The sequence below is a fragment of the Bufo bufo genome, chromosome 4 (genome assembly GCF_905171765.1).
Source record: "Bufo bufo chromosome 4, aBufBuf1.1, whole genome shotgun sequence".
Classification (NCBI taxonomy): Eukaryota; Metazoa; Chordata; class Amphibia; order Anura; family Bufonidae; genus Bufo; species Bufo bufo.
The window spans coordinates 69,963,870-69,981,725 of NC_053392.1; the positions used below are offsets into that span (position 1 = coordinate 69,963,870).

Genomic DNA, 17,856 nt, shown 5'->3' on the forward strand with positions numbered 1-17,856 from the left:
GTGCTGTTTGCTGGGGTCTATTTTCCGCTCTGTGGTCGCCAGTGATATTCAGGCCTCGTGCCCACGGCCATAGTTTATTCATTTATTTTTATGGGTCTCCAAAAATTGTGGACGGCGCATCTGTGAGGCCGCAAAGCAAATTATAAAACGTGTCCTATTTTTGAAAAAGTCAGTTCTAGTAGAAAATTGCGGCAGGCATGTGGCCAGTGTCCGTATTTTGCAGATCTGCAGTTTGTAGACTGCAACACGGTTACAGTCGTGTGAATGAGGCCTTACAATGATGTTTTTTTTGTGTTGCAGTGTGACCACCAGTGTGAGGACCCTGACAAATAGCAACCCATATCTCAGCTACTTGGACCTGTATATGATGTGGTGCTGGGCTTAATGGAAGTCACACCAGTAGGTAGATGTTAGTGTATGTGTCTATAAGGGCTCATGCACACGAACGTATTTTCTTTCCGCTTCCGTTCTCATACGGTCCGCCAAAAAATGAGAACGGAAGCAGAAAGAAAATACGTCACTTCAATGGGTCCGCAAAAACAACAGAAGGTACTCCGTGTGTATTCCGTTTCCGTATTTCCGTTCCGCAAAAAAGTAGTGCATGTCCTATTATTGTTCGCAAATCACGGTCCGAGGCCCAATTCAAGTCAATGGGTCCGCAAAAAATACGGAACGCACACGGAACACATCCGTATGTCATCCGTATTTTGCAGATCCATACTGTAGAAACTCTATGCCCAGTCCATATCGCTCATGTGTTTGGTGATTAATAAGTTACGCAAAAAACGGATTGCATACGGAAACCATACGGATATGTTTTGTGGAATAATGAAACGGAAGAGGACTTAAATCAGAGAAAAATAAAACTCAGATACGGAACAACGGATCCGTAAAAAAGGGACTACAAAACAACAACGGTCGTGTGCATGAGCCCTACAGTGTGTAGTGTGATTATGTGTGTGTGTACAGGTTATCGTATGTGCAGTTACTATAGATCTACACTACTGTCACCTTATTTGATGTAGCAGGGCTGAATCTGCTAGGTTAAGGCATACAGATGTAGCAGTGCAGAATCTACTAGGTTAATGTATACAGATGTAGCAGTGCAGAATCTACTAGGTTAATGTATACAGATGTAGCAGTGCAGAATCTACTAGGTTAATGTATACAGATGTGGCAGTGCAGAATCTGTTCGGTTAAGGTGTACAGATGTAGCAGTGCAGAATCTACTAGGTTAAGGTATACAGATGTAGCAGTGCCGAATCTGCTAGGTTAAGACATACAGATGTAGCAGTGCCGAATCTGCTAGGTTAAGGCATACAGATGTAGCAGTGCCGAATCTGCTAGGTTAAGGCATACAGATGTAGTAGTGCCGAATCTGCTAGGTTAAGGCATACAGATGTAGCAGTGCAGAATCTACTAGGTTAATGTATACAGATGTGGCAGTGCAGAATCTGTTCGGTTAATGTATACAGATGTAGCAGTGCAGAATCTACTAGGTTAAGGTATACAGATGTAGCAGTGCAGAATCTACTAGGTTAAGGTGTACAGATGTAGAACTGTCAAATCTGCAAGGTTAAGGCATACAGATGTAGCAGTGCAGAATCTACTGGGTTAAGACGTACAGATGTAGCAGTGCCGAATCTGCTAGATTAAGGCGTACAGATGTAGCAGTGCTTAATTTTTTAGGTTAAGGCTAGATTCACATAACTGTGTCCGTGTTGCAAACCGCACATTGCAGATCCGCAAAATACGTATGCCGGCCCTGTGTGTCCTGCACTTTTCGTGGCCCCCATTGTAAAAACTCCTATTCTTATATCCGCAAAACAGACGAGAATAGGGCATGTTCTATAATTTTAATTTTTTTTTAAAATTCTACATTTTTGGAGGCCTCGTAGAAAAGAATGGGTCTGTGTGTGATCCACAAGAAATGCGGCTCTGACGTGCTAAAAATACAGTCGTGTGAATGTAGCCTATGGCGTATAGATTTAGCAGAGCTGAATTTGTTACATTAAAGGGGTTCTACAGTTTGTTTTAACTGATCTATCCTCTGGATAGATCATCAGCCTCTGATCGGCGGGGGTCCGACACCTGGGACCCCCGCCGATCAGCTGTTTGAGAAGGCAGCGGTGCTATAGCAGCGCCGCGGCCTTCTCGCTGCTTACCGCTGGCCCAGTGATGTCACAACTAGTATCACTGGCCTGGGCGGGGCTAAGCTCTGTTCACTTGAATGGAGCTTAGCCCCGCCCAGGCCAGTGATACTAGTCGTGACGTCACTGGGCCAGCGGTAAACAGCGAGAAGGCCGCGGCGCTGCTGGAGCAGCTGATCGGCAGGGGTCCCGGGTGTCGGACCCCCGCCGATCAGATGCTGATGATCTATCCAGAGGATAGATCATCAGTTTAAACAAAGTGCAGAATCCCTTTAAGGAAATTAGATGTAGCAGTGCTGAATTTGTTAGGTAAAGGCACACAGATGTAGGAGGGGCCGAATTTGTAATTTAATTCTGAATAGTTTGTGCACAAGATGATGCAGTAGCTTTTACTTGCAGTCCCATGCAAATTCACAGATGGCAGGCCACAGCAGAACAACGGGTTGTGCCAAATGATTAGCTCAGCTTTACTAAGCCGATCATAGAACTGCATTATGTTGATTCCATTCACTTTTGTCCCTTTCCATTTGTCTATTTTGCCGTTTTGGTTTTGACCACACATCTATTAGGCATGGCTGACAAGCAGAGCTGGATTTGTCATTGAACTCTTCAGGGCCTGACTGTTTGCACACTGGAATCACAGATGATAGACTGGGTTTACCTGCATAAACCGTCACCTAGAATAGTGATATCATCTGGGGTTGTGCCATGATAACAGTGTACAGCTGGTATAATGCATATCATGGCGACACTAGGAATTGTGGGTAATCACATGCAAATCTTCACCTTTGTGCTTGTATTTAGCTTAATGCAGTCCGATATAAAAACCTTGCAGTGTCCGGCGACCGCTCCAGGCTGCAGTGGTGTAGTGGGGGGCTGAGGGCGCACTGTGAGGGTCCTCCGGAGTATTGGACTCACTTTTGCTATACAATAATATATCCCCCACTGTAATATTTGTATTTTCCAATAATATATAGTAACACAGAGAAATCAGCTGCCATAATATATATGTGGAGAGGAACAGCGCACTCCTGCCGGGAATACAGGAAGATTCCTGACTCTCCACATCTGCATGGACTTTGTATAAGAAGCTTACAGAGCGGGGTCCTTATTACTGAGCGGGGTCCTTATTACTGAGCGGGGTCCTTATTACAGAGCGGGGTCCTTATTACAGAGCGGGGTCCTAATTACTGAGCGGGGTCCTTATTACAGAGCGGGGTCCTTATTACAGAGCGGGGTCCTAATTACTGAGCGGGGTCCTAATTACTGAGCGGGGTCCTTATTACTGAGCGGGGTCCTAATTACTGAGCGGGGTCCTTATTACTGAGCGGGGTCCTTATTACTGAGCGGGGTCCTTATTACAGAGCGGGGTCCTAATTACTGAGCGGGGTCCTTATTACAGAGCGGGGTCCTTGTTACAGAGCGGGGTCCTTGTTACTGAGCGGGGTCCTTATTACAGAGCGGGGTCCTTATTACTGAGCGGGGTCCTAATTACAGAGCGGGGTCCTAATTACAGAGCGGGGTCCTAATTACAGAGCGGGGTCCTTATTACTGAGCGGGGTCCTTATTACTGAGCGGGGTCCTTATTACAGAGCGGGGTCCTAATTACTGAGCCGGGTCCTTATTACTGAGCGGGGTCCTAATTACTGAGCGGGGTCCTTATTACAGAGCGGGGTCCTAATTACTGAGCGGGGTCCTTATTACAGAGCGGGGTCCTAATTACTGAGCGGGGTCCTTATTACTGAGCCGGGTCCTAATTACAGAGCGGGGTCCTTATTACTGAGCGGGGTCCTTATTACAGAGCGGGGTCCTTATTACAGAGCGGGGTCCTTATTACTGAGCGGGGTCCTTATTACAGAGCGGGGTCCTTATTACTGAGCCGGGTCCTTATTACTGAGCGGGGTCCTTATTACAGAGCGGGGTCCTAATTACTGAGCGGGGTCCTTATTACAGAGCGGGGTCCTTGTTACAGAGCGGGGTCCTTATTACAGAGCGGGGTCCTTATTACTGAGCGGGGTCCTAATTACAGAGCGGGGTCCTAATTACAGAGCGGGGTCCTAATTACAGAGCGGGGTCCTAATTACAGAGCGGGGTCCTTATTACTGAGCGGGGTCCTTATTACAGAGCGGGGTCCTAATTACTGAGCCGGGTCCTTATTACTGAGCGGGGTCCTAATTACTGAGCGGGGTCCTAATTACTGAGCGGGGTCCTTATTACAGAGCGGGGTCCTAATTACTGAGCGGGGTCCTTATTACTGAGCGGGGTCCTTATTACAGAGCGGGGTCCTTATTACTGAGCGGGGTCCTTATTACAGAGCGGGGTCCTTATTACTGAGCCGGGTCCTTATTACAGAGCGGGGTCCTTATTACTGAGCCGGGTCCTTATTACAGAGCGGGGTCCTTATTACTGAGCCGGGTCCTTATAACCTTGTAATAATAGACAATCGGAAGGGTAATGATTTCAGGCATTCCTTTGTGGTGGGAAAGTATCTATCTATCTATCTATCTATCTATCTATCTATCTATCTATATATCTATCTATCTATCTATCTATTATCTATCTATCTATCTATCTATCTATCTATCTATCTATTATCTATCTATCTATCTATCTATCTATCTATCTATCTATCTAATATATCATGCAGATCTATCCATATCATATCTATCTGCATATGTCTGTCTGTAAGGAGGAGTGGTGTGTGAATTTGAGTAATTTGGTGCCAGGCCATAAAGGGGGCTTCTGCTTGTACATGGCTATGGTACTTCCTTACTTATCATATGTCTCTTTATGTAAAGTATTCAGATGATATTTAATGTCTGTTACCACATTGTATGGGAAGTAATGGGAATCTGCCAAGCACCACTGAATTACGGAGAAATAATTGATCTTGACGCCTGGTGCCGATGTTACAGTAAGGCTGCATTCACACGGCAGAAGCATTGCGTTGCGGTTCTATTCACAAGGCCTTTTTTAAATGTCCGTAAATAACTGACGTCAAATAATAGGATATGTCCTATTTTTTTCAGTTTTCACGGACCAACTTCCCCCATACAATTGAAGGGGGTCATTATCACTGGCCGTTTTTCAGAAAAGCATCAGTGAATAAACGGCTGGTAAAATGAACCATTTTGCCATTTTTACCGGCTGTCTTTTTTCCTGACGACATAAGAATTGTGCTGATCCCTAGTCCTCCATACTCCATATAGCAGATTTCCCTTTTGAAATGTCTCTTCGTTCTTCTATTCCTGAGTGTTTTCTTGGTCTCTGGGCTATAAGCGGAGCCTGCACGTCGTGTGCTGTTCTCTAATTCCCCTAAGGAACTGTAGGAAGTAGCAGAGTAGATTATGTACTGATTGTTATTCAATGATGGTTCCTGGGAACTTGTTATGTTGTATACCGCTATGTCAGAGTTCACACTCGACCAATATAGTGCAGTTGTTATCACGTGTGCACAGCAGCGAGAAGCAGTTCCAGGAGGTCAATCTTACCCGGCGGGAAGCTGATCTTCAGCTGTTGCAAAAGTATAACTCCCAGCATGCTCTGAGCGCAGAGCCACAGGTTGGAGGCCACCGCTTTTGAGAATGACGACAGGGCCACACTTCTCTCTATGGGCCCCACAGAAGACACTGCTTATGTTCTTTGATCCCAGTGTGTGTTCCAGCAATACAGATGGTAATGAAATTTGACTTTTCATAATGTCTGTGAAGGTTCTCATTCATCCATGTCCTGGTATATCAGAGCAGATGGGCTTGATGTATGTATATTTTTTCTTGAAGACTTTTCGCTAGTCATCTGACTGGCTTTCTCAGTTAGAATGGCTTGCACAAGAAACCTCCGGCATTAAATACTGGTGACTCGTGCTTCCGTCATGGAGGAGTTGATTGCATTTGCATGACTGAAGCTATTGGGAGTGATTCAACTGCCTCAGGAGAGATGTTAGAACAGCCTTGTAAGTGGCAGACAATAGAAGCCACAGCAACATATGGCCCAGCATAGAAGACCCAACACCTGCGGTAAAGACTCAGCTGTTTACCTACATATTAAAGGGCATCTGTCAGCAGATTTGTACCTATGACACTGGCTGACCTGTTACATGTGCGCTTGGCAGCTGAAGGCATCTGTGTTGGTCCCATGTTCCTATGTGCCCGCATTACTGAGAAAAATGATGTTTTAATATATGCAAATGAGCCTCTAGGAGCAACGGGGGCGTTGCCATTACACCTAGAGGTTCTGCTCTCTGCAACTGCCATGCCCTCTCCACTTTGAACGACAGGACTAGGACAGATGACGTTTTCACTTGCTGCTCCTATCTTTCAAAGTACAGAGAGCATGGCAGTTGCAGAGAAAGCAGAGCCTCTAGGTGTAATGGTAACGCCCCCGTTGCTCCTAGAGGCTCATTTGCATATATTAGAACATCATTTTTCTCAGCAATGCGGACACATATGAACATGGGACCAACAGATGCCTTCAGCTGCCAAGTGCTCATGCAACATGTCAGACAGTTTCATAGGTACAAATATGCTGACAAAGGCCTTTAAGGACAAAGGACACTAGTTTGACAGCGAGATTTGCATCTTAGACACAGAGCAGGACTGGTTCAAAAGAGGTGTGAAATTGGAAAAACCAAGGTTGAATAGAGATGGACGGGTGCGACATCTATTGTTTGCCACTTACAATGCTGTTCTAACTTCTCTCTCAAGGCAGTATAATCACACCTAATAACTTGAGTCATGCAAATGCAATCAACACGTCCATGACTGAGACAGGAGTCACCAGTTTGTAATGTGGGAGAATTCTTGTACAAGCCATTCAGACTGAGAAAGTCATTCGGGCACCAGTTGCTCTGACTTAGTACTGCTCATAGTCACTGTAATGTCATTTTCCAAGTATAATACATGAAGCATGACTAATAATCTGTATACCTGACTAATCATATTCAATGCCCTCCTCGTGTGTTCTTCATTTTGTAGCTGCACTTATTCTTCATCCTGCACTCCAATAAGAGTCTCGGCTCAGTGACTTCCTATTACATTGATCGTAACATGTTTGGTCCTGAGATACAGAGGGCAGATTGTGACCCTAAAGCTACATGCACACAAATGTATTTTGTTTCCATGTCCGTTCTGTTTATTTTGCGAATAGGATGCGAACCCATTTATTTCAATGTGCTGTCCGCATCAGTTTGTCCATTCCATAGCCCCACAAAAAAAATAGAACATGTCCTATTCTTGTCCGTTTTGTGGACAAGGATAGGCATTGTTACAATGGATCCGCAAAAACAACAGATGACATACGGAAGTCATGTTTTTTTTTTGCGGACCGCAAAACACATATGGTTACGTGCATGTAGCCTAAGGCCTCTTGCACACAAACATTTTTTTTCCGTTTCCGTTTAGTTTTTTTGCGTATTGTATACGGAACTATTCATTTCAATGGATCCGCAAAAAAAATGGAAGGTGCTCCGTATACCTTCTATTGCTGTATTTCCGTTCCGTTCAAAGATAGAACATGTCCTAACGGACAAGGATCGTACTGTTCTATCAGGGGCCAGCTGTTCCGTTCCGCAAAAAACGTAATGCACACGGACGTCATCCATATTTTTTGTGGATCCGTTTTTTGCGGACTGCAAAATACTGAAAAAGCCACACGGTCGTGTGCAAGAGGCCTAATGCTGAGATATGACTTGGTCGTAATGCAAACTTTGTAAAACGGCTCATCCTTCCATTTATGATACTTGTGTCTTGTCACTTGGCCGAGGGGCGCCAGGGTCCAGGTGTGACTTCTACCTCTGTATCTCCTATAGCTTTGCCTCATAAGTGGTAATAGGGACTGATATAAATGTAAACTACAGAAATAAATGTAACTACCTACCTGTAATATACTTACTAGTGCTGGAACTACCATATTGGGGCATTTAAGCCCCACCCAGAGCCTCCAAACTGATCGGGAAAGCACTTAAAATGTGATTTTTGGAAAAATATTGAATAAACTTTTGCAGTCTTGAAGTTTGTGGTACTGTTGGCAAGTATGCTATAAGGCGACCATCTTTATTGGAAGGTGTAATTTGCCGAAATTATTCTCCGCTTTGGGTAACGTCTACTTGTTAGAAGGGTTCCTTGACAATAAGGTGATCATAGAGTTTCTTTCTGCTGGGACTTGAACCTGGCAATAAGTGTTTAATTTCACTTTAGCACCACCACTGGCAAAATTAAGTATTACACGGTGTCCATTCATATCAATGTGTTTATTGTGCAGTGCAGGACAGGACCTCCGAAGATAGAGGGACACTCTTTATACCTATTTCAGAGCATGACATCTATCACTTATTTGCCTAATGGGTTGAGGTCTGATGGATGCGGCCCCCATGATCGCTAAAACAGGGGGCCACAACGCTCTCACTAGGCTGTTTTTGGACCTCCCATAAAATAATATGGAGTAGCTATCAAGCATGTCCAATGCCCAGGTCGTGCTGGTGTGTGTGTTTGGGGGGGGGGGGGGGTACTGGTGTCCTTTATTCTCGCTATCTGTGCAGGTTCAAACCACAAGACCTGAAGGTTTAGACAACTCATGCTTTCTTGAATCAATAATTAACAGCAATGGATCCAGCGGTCTAGAAATGACTGCAGGAGAACACTTGTCCTGGGTGAGAGCCTCGGACAGAGTGATGGCTGTGTGAAAACAGAGATCAGATTGTGCAGGACGCTGGATTCTCTGCGGTTCTTTATTGGACAATAAAAAAAAGTTCTGGAACAGGATTTTTGATTCATGTTCTGACAAAGAAGGCTGAAAGTGCAAGAATGAAAGGAAGCCTGGTCTTCTCCAATCTCTATGACTAGACTGAAGCTGTCTTAAAGCAAATCTGCCCCAAGGTATCTGAGAGTAAGGTATGATCGGGTGGAAGAAGCTGAGCTCTGTGATCCATAGGTTTTTATGGTTTAGAGTAAGGCCTCATGCATGTAACCGTATCCGTTTTGCGGTCTGCAAATTGCAGATCTGCAAAATACAAATGTGGTCCATGTGCCGTCCACATTTTTTTTGCGGACTCATTGACTTCAAAGGGTCCGTGGTCCACATTTTGCAGACATATTCTATCTTTTTGCAGAGCGGACATAGTGATGCAGAAAGCACATGTATGATTGCAAAATATGCATCACGGACCCATTGAAGTTAATGGGTCTGCAAAATATGCAGACGCAACACGGACTGTATCCATATTTTGCAGATCCGCACTTTGCGGACCACAAAATACATACGGTTGTGTGCACGAGGCCTAAAACAGAGAGAACATTCTTGTAGGACTCTTAGGTGTGAGAGCCTCAACTACCCCAATTGCACAGGATGAGTGACTGCCTTCTCCGATACAGTGAGAGCTGTCAGTAGTCTGGTATGGGTGGCGTAATCAGGACTCTCTCCTAGGAGTCCTGTCTGGATTTCCACTCAAAAGTTACTCAAAAATCCTCCTCTATTTGATAACAACCTATAGATCACACAGCTCAGCTTCTCTTCTTCTGATATTCTGCTCTTAGCCTTTAAAGGGGTTGTTCAGTTTTAGCAAGAAACCGTGCAACACAAGGAATCCTTCTGCAAATAAAAAATGCACGCACGTTACTTACTTGACAGTTCATACACCATTGCAGTGGTGATATCATGTCAAAAACATGTGACCACTGTAGCCAGTCGCTGGCTTCTTTGGTACAGTGATTGGCTGCAGTGGTCACGTGTTGTCAACATGATGTCACTGCTGCAGCCAGGTAAATGGACCATGGCCAGGAGAACTGGAGGGGTAGTGCAGAAACTGTCAGGTAAGTAGCACTCAGTTCTTTTTTTCCGGAAGAATCCCTTGTGTTGTCCGTTTTCTTCCTGAATCCAGACGACTATTCTGCCACTGATGTACATAAGCAAAGTCCCTGAGTGTAAGTGACAATTTTAGTCATGGAAGATTGTGAACTCGCTATATACATTCACCTAGCGACACCAGTTGCATGTAGAATTCCAGTGAGGGAGATGCAGTGGATATCCCTTTAGGTAATTTCAGAAATGTACCTTGAGAAATGAGGATGGGGTCAAAGGAAAATTGTCTCTCCAGCTCTGTGATACATGTCTTACAAACAGGAAAAGACTGCAGGACACAGGATAAGGATATGAGCTCACAGAGTAGTAGGAGTTACAAGATGAATGACATAATGAATTACAACCATATATAACTTCATAAACCAAATATACCAATGGCCATTAGATGGCAGCAAAGTACACTAAGTGGGTAACAGACATAATAATATTAATCTTTATTTACATAGCGCCAACATATTCGGCAGCGCTTTACAATCAAGGGGTTCGTGGAGTCGTAAATTACCTAGCAACTAACAGTCAATTACACAATTAAAAACAACAAATAAAACCAGCGAGGGCCCTGCTCGCAAGAGCTTACAATCTATGAGAAGATAGCAGTGACACAAAAGGTAAAAAGTGCTTGCTTGCTGGCCAGCCACCAGCCGATATCTGTAATGCATTTGAGTACATGGCGGTATGGTAGATAGTATTGGGTGATGGATCCGGTACAGAATAATGGTGATGAAGAGGGGTGAATGGAGAAGAGTCATATTAGGGAATGTGATTGGCCACCCTAAAAACAGGTGTTTTTAGGGAGCGTCTAAAACGTAATACAGTTATGACGTATTACAACCCCTTTAAAGTAACATTACAGTAGAGATTTCATATAGCCTTAATGTGCAGATTTCTATGCAGAAAACCCACAGCCTAATACAGTACCAGTAAAGTGAATGAGATTTGTCAAATTTTATATATACACAATGTATATTTTGACCCGTGGTGTGGCTTTTAAAATCTGCAGCATGTCAATTGTTTGTGCAGATCCTTGGCTATTGTATTGTACTTTCCCATTAGTCTGCAATGGGGTTGTTAAAGTACACAGAAAATCCAAACCAAAAGCCGTGATAATATTGCATATATTGCAGATTTATTTTTATTTTATTTTTTTAATTGAGCTTTTTATGTTGTTTTTATGCAGACTTTCTGTATATAAATTTGCAGGTACCCTAAATATTTTTTTTTCTAGGGTCAGCATATTGATCCCTAGGATAGGTCCTCATTATCACATCGACAGGGGTCCCAGTCCCTACATCCTCGTCAATCAGCTGTTTCCAGTAGCCGCCACGCTCACCAGAGCTCTGGTGAGCGCAGCAGCTCCCGGCAGCTTTCCAATTGACTTGAATGGGGCTGATCTGCAAATAGGCCGCGTGACTGACCTACGATGATGTCACACGGCCCAGGAAACCGCTGCGGCGTGCACGGAGTGCCGGCCTCTACTAACAGCTGATCTGATATTGATGACCTCATATAAATTCCCAGATAACCCCTTTAAGGGGGTTCACCATGGTCTTGGACTTGTAGATGCAATAATACATAAGTAGTACAGCAGATCAGGACTAAAGTCTTGCCTGCAGTGGTGTGCTAACATAATGGAAACGACTCCTGCATGCATGCACAGCAGTCCTGACAATGTATTTAGAAACATAGAAACATAGAATGTGTCGGCAGATAAGAACCATTTGGCCCATCTAGTCTGCCCAATATATCTGAGTACTATGAATAGCCCCTGGCCCTATCTTATATGAAGGATAGCCTTATGCCTATCCCATGCATGCTTAAACTCCTTCACTGTATTTGCAGCAACCACTTCTTTCAGTGCAGTTCCAAGTGCTGACAGTGAGGGAACAGGGGGCAGTAGGATAATTAAAAAAAAAAAAGATCTAGACTCCTTATCTGCAGCACTACTCATGTAGTACTGCAGATGATACTGCAGATTTTTCGGTGACAGATTGTCTTTGAGGATGAGCCATCAATATGCTGATCTCAGAAAAGTATTTCAAGCGGGGAAGTGATGCCATCCATACAAATTAATATATGGTGATCTCTGGTGATAAGAGAGTTGCAGCCTTAAAAGGGTACTACAGTTAAAGTTACCCCCTATCCATAGGAGAAGTATTCATACCCCTTGAACTTTTCCACATTTTTTCATGTTACATCCACAAACATAAATGTATTTTTATTAGGGTCTTATATTATAGAAAATCACAGAAACAAGATAATAATGCACTTAGTAAAGTAGATGCAAGCATTATATATGGACAGAGTCCTCACTCTGATATGATAATATCTGAGACGCTTAGCCAATATATTTTGATCAAAACACATCTGTGCCCGCCTACCAAGCGCCAAGGTGGTCTCAGGTCAGGCGGGTCCTATGCTAAACCTACTTAAGCCATTGGGCCTCTATGTTCCGGAGCGCAGACGCCGCACATATGGTGTGCTGCTCCTAGTCACCTCCATGTGCATCCAGCAACCAATGGGAGGAGGAGCAAGCACACAAAGGAATGCTACTCCCAAGATAAATGGGTGCGCATTCACACTTGAAGATGCCACTCCCTCAAGCAAATACTACAAACCGGATTCCAAAAAAGTTGGGACACTATACAAATCGTGAATAAAAACTGAATGCAATGATGTGGAGGTGCCAACTTCTAATATTTTATTCAGAATAGAACATAAATCACGGAACAAAAGTTTAAACTGAGAAAATTTACCATTTTAAGGGAAAAATATGTTGAATCAGAATTTCATGGTGTCAACAAATCCCCAAAAAGTTGGGACAAAGCCATTTTCACCACTGTAAATAGGAATGCTCTCCCATTCTTGTCTAATACAGGCCTCTAACTGTTCAATCGTCTTGGGCCTTCTTTGTTGCACCTTCCTCTTTATGATGCGCCAAATGTTCTCTATAGGTGAAAGATCTGGACTGCAGACTGGCCATTTCAGTACCCGGACCCTTCTCCTACGCAGCCATGATGTTGTGATTGATGCAGAATGTGGTCTGGCATTATCTTGTTGAAAAATGCAGGGTCTTCCCTGAAAGAGAGGACGTCTGGATGGGAGCATATGTTGTTCTAGAACCTGAATATATTTTTCTGCATTGATGGTGCCTTTCCAGACATGCAAGCTGCCCATGCCACACACACTCATGCAACCCCATACCATCAGAGATGCAGGCTTCTGAACTGAGCGTTGATAACAACTTGGGTTGTCCTTGTCCTCTTTGGTCTGGATGACATGGCGTCCCAGATTTCCAAAAAGAACTTCGAATCGTGATTCGTCTGACCACAGAACAGTCTTCCATTTTGCCACACTCCATTTTAAATGATCCCTGGCCCAGTGAAAACGCCTGAGCTTGTGGATCTTGCTTAGAAATGGCTTCTTCTTTGCACTGTAGAGTTTCAGCTGGCAACGGCGGATGGCACGGTGGATTGTGTTCACTGACAATGGTTTCTGGAAGTATTCCTGAGCCCATTCTGTGATTTCCTTTACAGTAGCATTCCTGTTTGTGGTGCAATGTCGTTTAAGGGCCCGGAGATCACGGGCATCCAGTATGGTTTTACGGCCTTGACCCTTACGCACAGAGATTGTTCCAGATTCTCTGAATCTTCGGATGATGTTATGCACAGTTGATGATGATAGATACAAAGTCTTTGCAATTTCTCGCTGGGTAACACCTTTCTGATATTGCTCCACTATCTTTCTGCTCAACATTGTGGGAATTGGTGATCCTCTACCCATCTTGGCTTCTGAGAGACACTGCCACTCTGAGAAGCTCTTTTTATACCCAATCATGTTGCCAATTGACCTAATTAGTGTTAATTGGTCTTCCAGCACTTCGTTATGCTCAAATTTACTTTTTCCAGCCTCTTATTGCTACTTGTCCCAACTTTTTTGGGATTTGTTGACACCGTGAAATTTTGAATCAACGTATTTTTCCTTTAAAATGATACATTTACTCGGATTAAACGTTTGATCTGTCATCTACGTTCTATTACAAATAAAATATTGACATTTGCCATCTCCACATCATTGCATTCAGTTTTTATTCACAATTTGTTTAGTGTCCCAACTTTTTTGGAATCCGGTTTGTATATAGACAAAAAAAAACACAGAAAAAACGAAGATAAAAACATCCTGCACGGTATGATATACAAATTTGCGGATGTCACTGGCCATATTATTGAAGAAAATCACAGAAATAAGATAATAATGCACTTAGTAAAGTAGATGCAAGCATTATATATGGACAAAGTCCTCACTCTGATATGATCAAATCTGAGACACTTATATGATAGACCAACACAAAGTAGCAAGCATGAGTGAGGTGGAAAAAAAAAGATACATGATTTTCAAAATGTTTAATACATAAAAATCTGAAAGGCGTGGCGTGCATTTGTACTCAGCCGCCTGTACTCTGATCCCCCTTAATAAAATCCAGTGTGACCAAATGCCTTCAGAAATCACCTACTTAGTAAATAGAGTACACCTGTGTGTAATTTATTCTCAGTATAACTGCAGCTGTTCTGTGATGGCCTCAGAGGTTTGTTAGAGAACATTAGTGATCAAACAGCATCATTAAAACCAAGGAACACACCAGAAAGGTCAGGGATAAATTTGTGGAGAAGTGTAAAGCAGGGTTAGGTTATAAAAAAATATCCCAAGCTCTGAACATCTCAAGGAGGACTGTTCAATCCATCATCCGGAAATAGAAGGCGTATGGCACAACTGTAAAACTTACCAAGACATGGACATCCACCTAAACTGACAGGCTAGGCAAGGAGAGGACTAGAGAAGCAGACAAGAGGCCCACAGTCACTCTGGAGGAGCTGTAGAGAATCTGTCCACAGGACAACTATTAGTCGTGTACTCCACAAATCTGACCTTTATGCAAGAGTGGCAAGAAGGAAGTCATTTTTTAAAGTAAGCCATAAGAAGTCTCATTTGTAGTTTGTGACAAGCCATGTAGGAGACACAGCAAACATGGAAGAAGGTGTTCTGGTCAGATGAGACCAAAGTTGAACTTTCTTGCCTAAATGCAAAACGCTATGTGTGGCAGAAAACTAACACTGCACATCACCCTGAACACACCATCCCTACCGTGAGACATGGTGGTGGCAGCATCATGCTGCAAGGATGCTTTTCTCCAGCAGGGACAGGGAAGCTGGTCAGAGTTGATGGGAAGATGGATGGAGCTAAATACAGAGCAATCCTGGAGGAAAACCTGGTAGAGGCTGCAAAAGACTTGAGACTGGGGCAGAGGTTCACCTTCCAGTAGGACAACAACCCTAAACTTACAGCCAGAGCTACAATGGAATTGTTTAGATCAAAGCATATTCATGTGTTAGACTGGCCCAGTCACAGTCCAGACCTAAATCCCATTGAGAATCGAAATTGGTGTTCACAGACGCTCTCCATCCAATCTGACTGAGATTGAGCTATTTTGCAAAGAAGAATGGGCAAAGATTTCAGCCTCTAGATGTGCAAAGCTGGTAGAGACCCCAAAAGACTTGTAGCTGTAATTGCAGCGAAAGGTGGTCCTAAAAAGTATTGACTCAGGGGGGCTGAATACAAATGCACGTCACACTTTCTGGATTATTATTTCCTTTCTCTGCCCCCCCCCCCCAATACTTTAAAAAAATTGTACCCCTCACAGTATTGCCCACTTTATGCCCCCTTAAAGTACTTATCCCTTCATTGTGCCCCTTCACAGTAGTTATGCCCTCATTGTGCCCTCCTCACAGTAGTTTTGCCCTCTCTGTGCCCCTTTCACAGTAGTAATGCCCTATCTGTGCCCATTCACAGTTGTAATGCCCTCTTTGTTCCCCCTTCACAGTAAAAGCCTCCATTGTGTCCCCTTCATAGTAATAATCCCCATTGTGCCCCCTCCATAGTAATAATCACCATTGTGCCCCCTTCATAGTAATAATCACCATTGTGCCTCCTTCACAGTAATAATGCCCCTTAATAGTAGTAATGCCCATCGTACCCCCTACACAGTAATAATGCCCATTGTGCCCCCTTAATAGTAACAATGCCCATTGTGCCCCCTTAATAGTAATAATGCCCACTGTGCTCCCTTCATAGTAATAATGCCCATTGTGCTCCCTTCACAGTAATAATGCCCATTGTTCCCCCTTAATAATAGTAACACCCATTTCCTTCACAGTAATTATGCCCATTGTGCCCCCTTCACAGTAATAATGCCCTCTGTGCCCCCTCCATAGTAGAAATCCCCATTGTGCCCCTTAAAAGTAGAAATGCCCTCTGTGCGAGTAATGCCCATTGTGCCCCCTTCATAGTAGAAATGCCCATTGTGCCCCCTTCACATTAGCAATGCCCATTGTGCCCCTTCCAGAGTAGAAATGCCCATTGTGCCCCCTCCAGAGTAGAAATGCCCATTGTACCCCCCTCTGTGTTTCGTATAGAAATTAATGGAGCAGAGGCGCACATTTCCGATCAGCTGCTCCGTCCATTTCAGGGGTCACATCAGCAGAAGGGCGGGAAAATGTCTACCCTCTTATCCCCTTGTTCCAAATCAGGTGGGCAACGCAACCCCTCTTCCCAACAACGTCCACCTGATGGCCTCCGAAGCCAATAATGCTGTCTTCCCCTGTTAATGATGGTGGCTGGCGCCGACACGCCCCATATAGAGGAGGCCAGTCCCCTACCCTTGGCAATTAAGCCCCAAACGGACCTGGCCCTCCTACATTTTCCTGATTTCCCACCTAGCTACCAAGGTCTTACCCCCTTAGTGACCCATTATTGCATCCCATACTGAATTTCAATAAGGTATATAAGATGAGGCGCAGGCTACCGCAACTCCGTTCTGGATTCGCCGCAACAGCAGTCGCCCGTGTTACACATTGCAGTAAAACAGACGTAACGTGCCCCTCTCCCACCCGCCTTACACATGTACTACACATGTTACTACAACTCCCACCATGCCCTTCTGTAGACTGTCCGTGTCCGGGAATTATAAGAGTTGTCGTTTTCCAACAGCTGGAGGGCCCCAGGTTGAGCATGCCTGCTTTACGTGAACTTTGGAAGACGCAGAATCACACTGATGAAGCTTTCGCTTTTTTTGCTGGGTCTGTGGTGCGACAGATGTCATTGAAGGCCATTCGGCCATCCTATACATCAGCAGCACTTGTGTCTCCGGCAATCGCTTTTGTCCTCTGCCGTCTGCAAATATTTGTTTTCTGGGGCTGATGTACGGCGTGCTGAGAGTGCAACTCGTGTATTGATCCGAACTCTATGTACAAAGCAATAAAGCTCAAAATATCCAGACAAGTCTTTGGATAACGTGCGTTGCAGTCCAGTCTCAAAAAGCTTCCCGCAGCTGTTAGGTAACCCTTTCTTATATAAATCCACCTGTATAGTACATGCCGGTGTGAAAAGTTTTCAAGTCCACAAAACACGCATGGATCGTCCTTGTGCTTTCCGCATCCGTATTTCCTTTCCGTTAGGGCTCATGCACATGAACGTGTGGCGGCCGGGCCCGTGCTGCGGACCGCAAATTGCAGTGCACGGGCACCAACTGTAGGGCCGCCGTATGCGGACGCAGGACCCATGCACTTGAATGGGGCCTGCGATCCCCATCCGACGGCCTGCACCAGGCATGCACTAGTTTTTGGGGTGCGGAGGCATGGACAGAAACACTGTGCCACCATTCCGCACCGCACCTTCCGGATTGTGGACCCATTCAAGTGAATCCATGATGCGGTGCATCCGCTGTTTGTGGGCTGCATTAGAGGCATGGTCGGGCAATGGCTGTGCGCATAAGCCCTTAAAGACAGAACATGTCCTATTC

The 17,856-nt window shown here is 44.4% G+C and overlaps 1 protein-coding gene across 2 annotated transcripts in view; it reads left to right on the forward strand.

Annotated features, from left to right (window-relative positions):
- The window catches only part of KCNS3 (potassium voltage-gated channel modifier subfamily S member 3), a 179,683-nt gene that overhangs the window by 1,144 nt on the left and 160,683 nt on the right, over positions 1 to 17,856 (forward strand). Inside the window, exon 2 of one of the 2 annotated variants that reach the window (XM_040430973.1) lies at positions 301 to 399. The exons of the other annotated variant lie outside the window; for it this stretch is intronic. The gene's annotated coding sequence lies outside the window, so the exon portion shown is untranslated. The remainder of the gene's footprint in view (positions 1 to 300; positions 400 to 17,856) is intronic. 2 annotated transcript variants of the gene reach the window in all.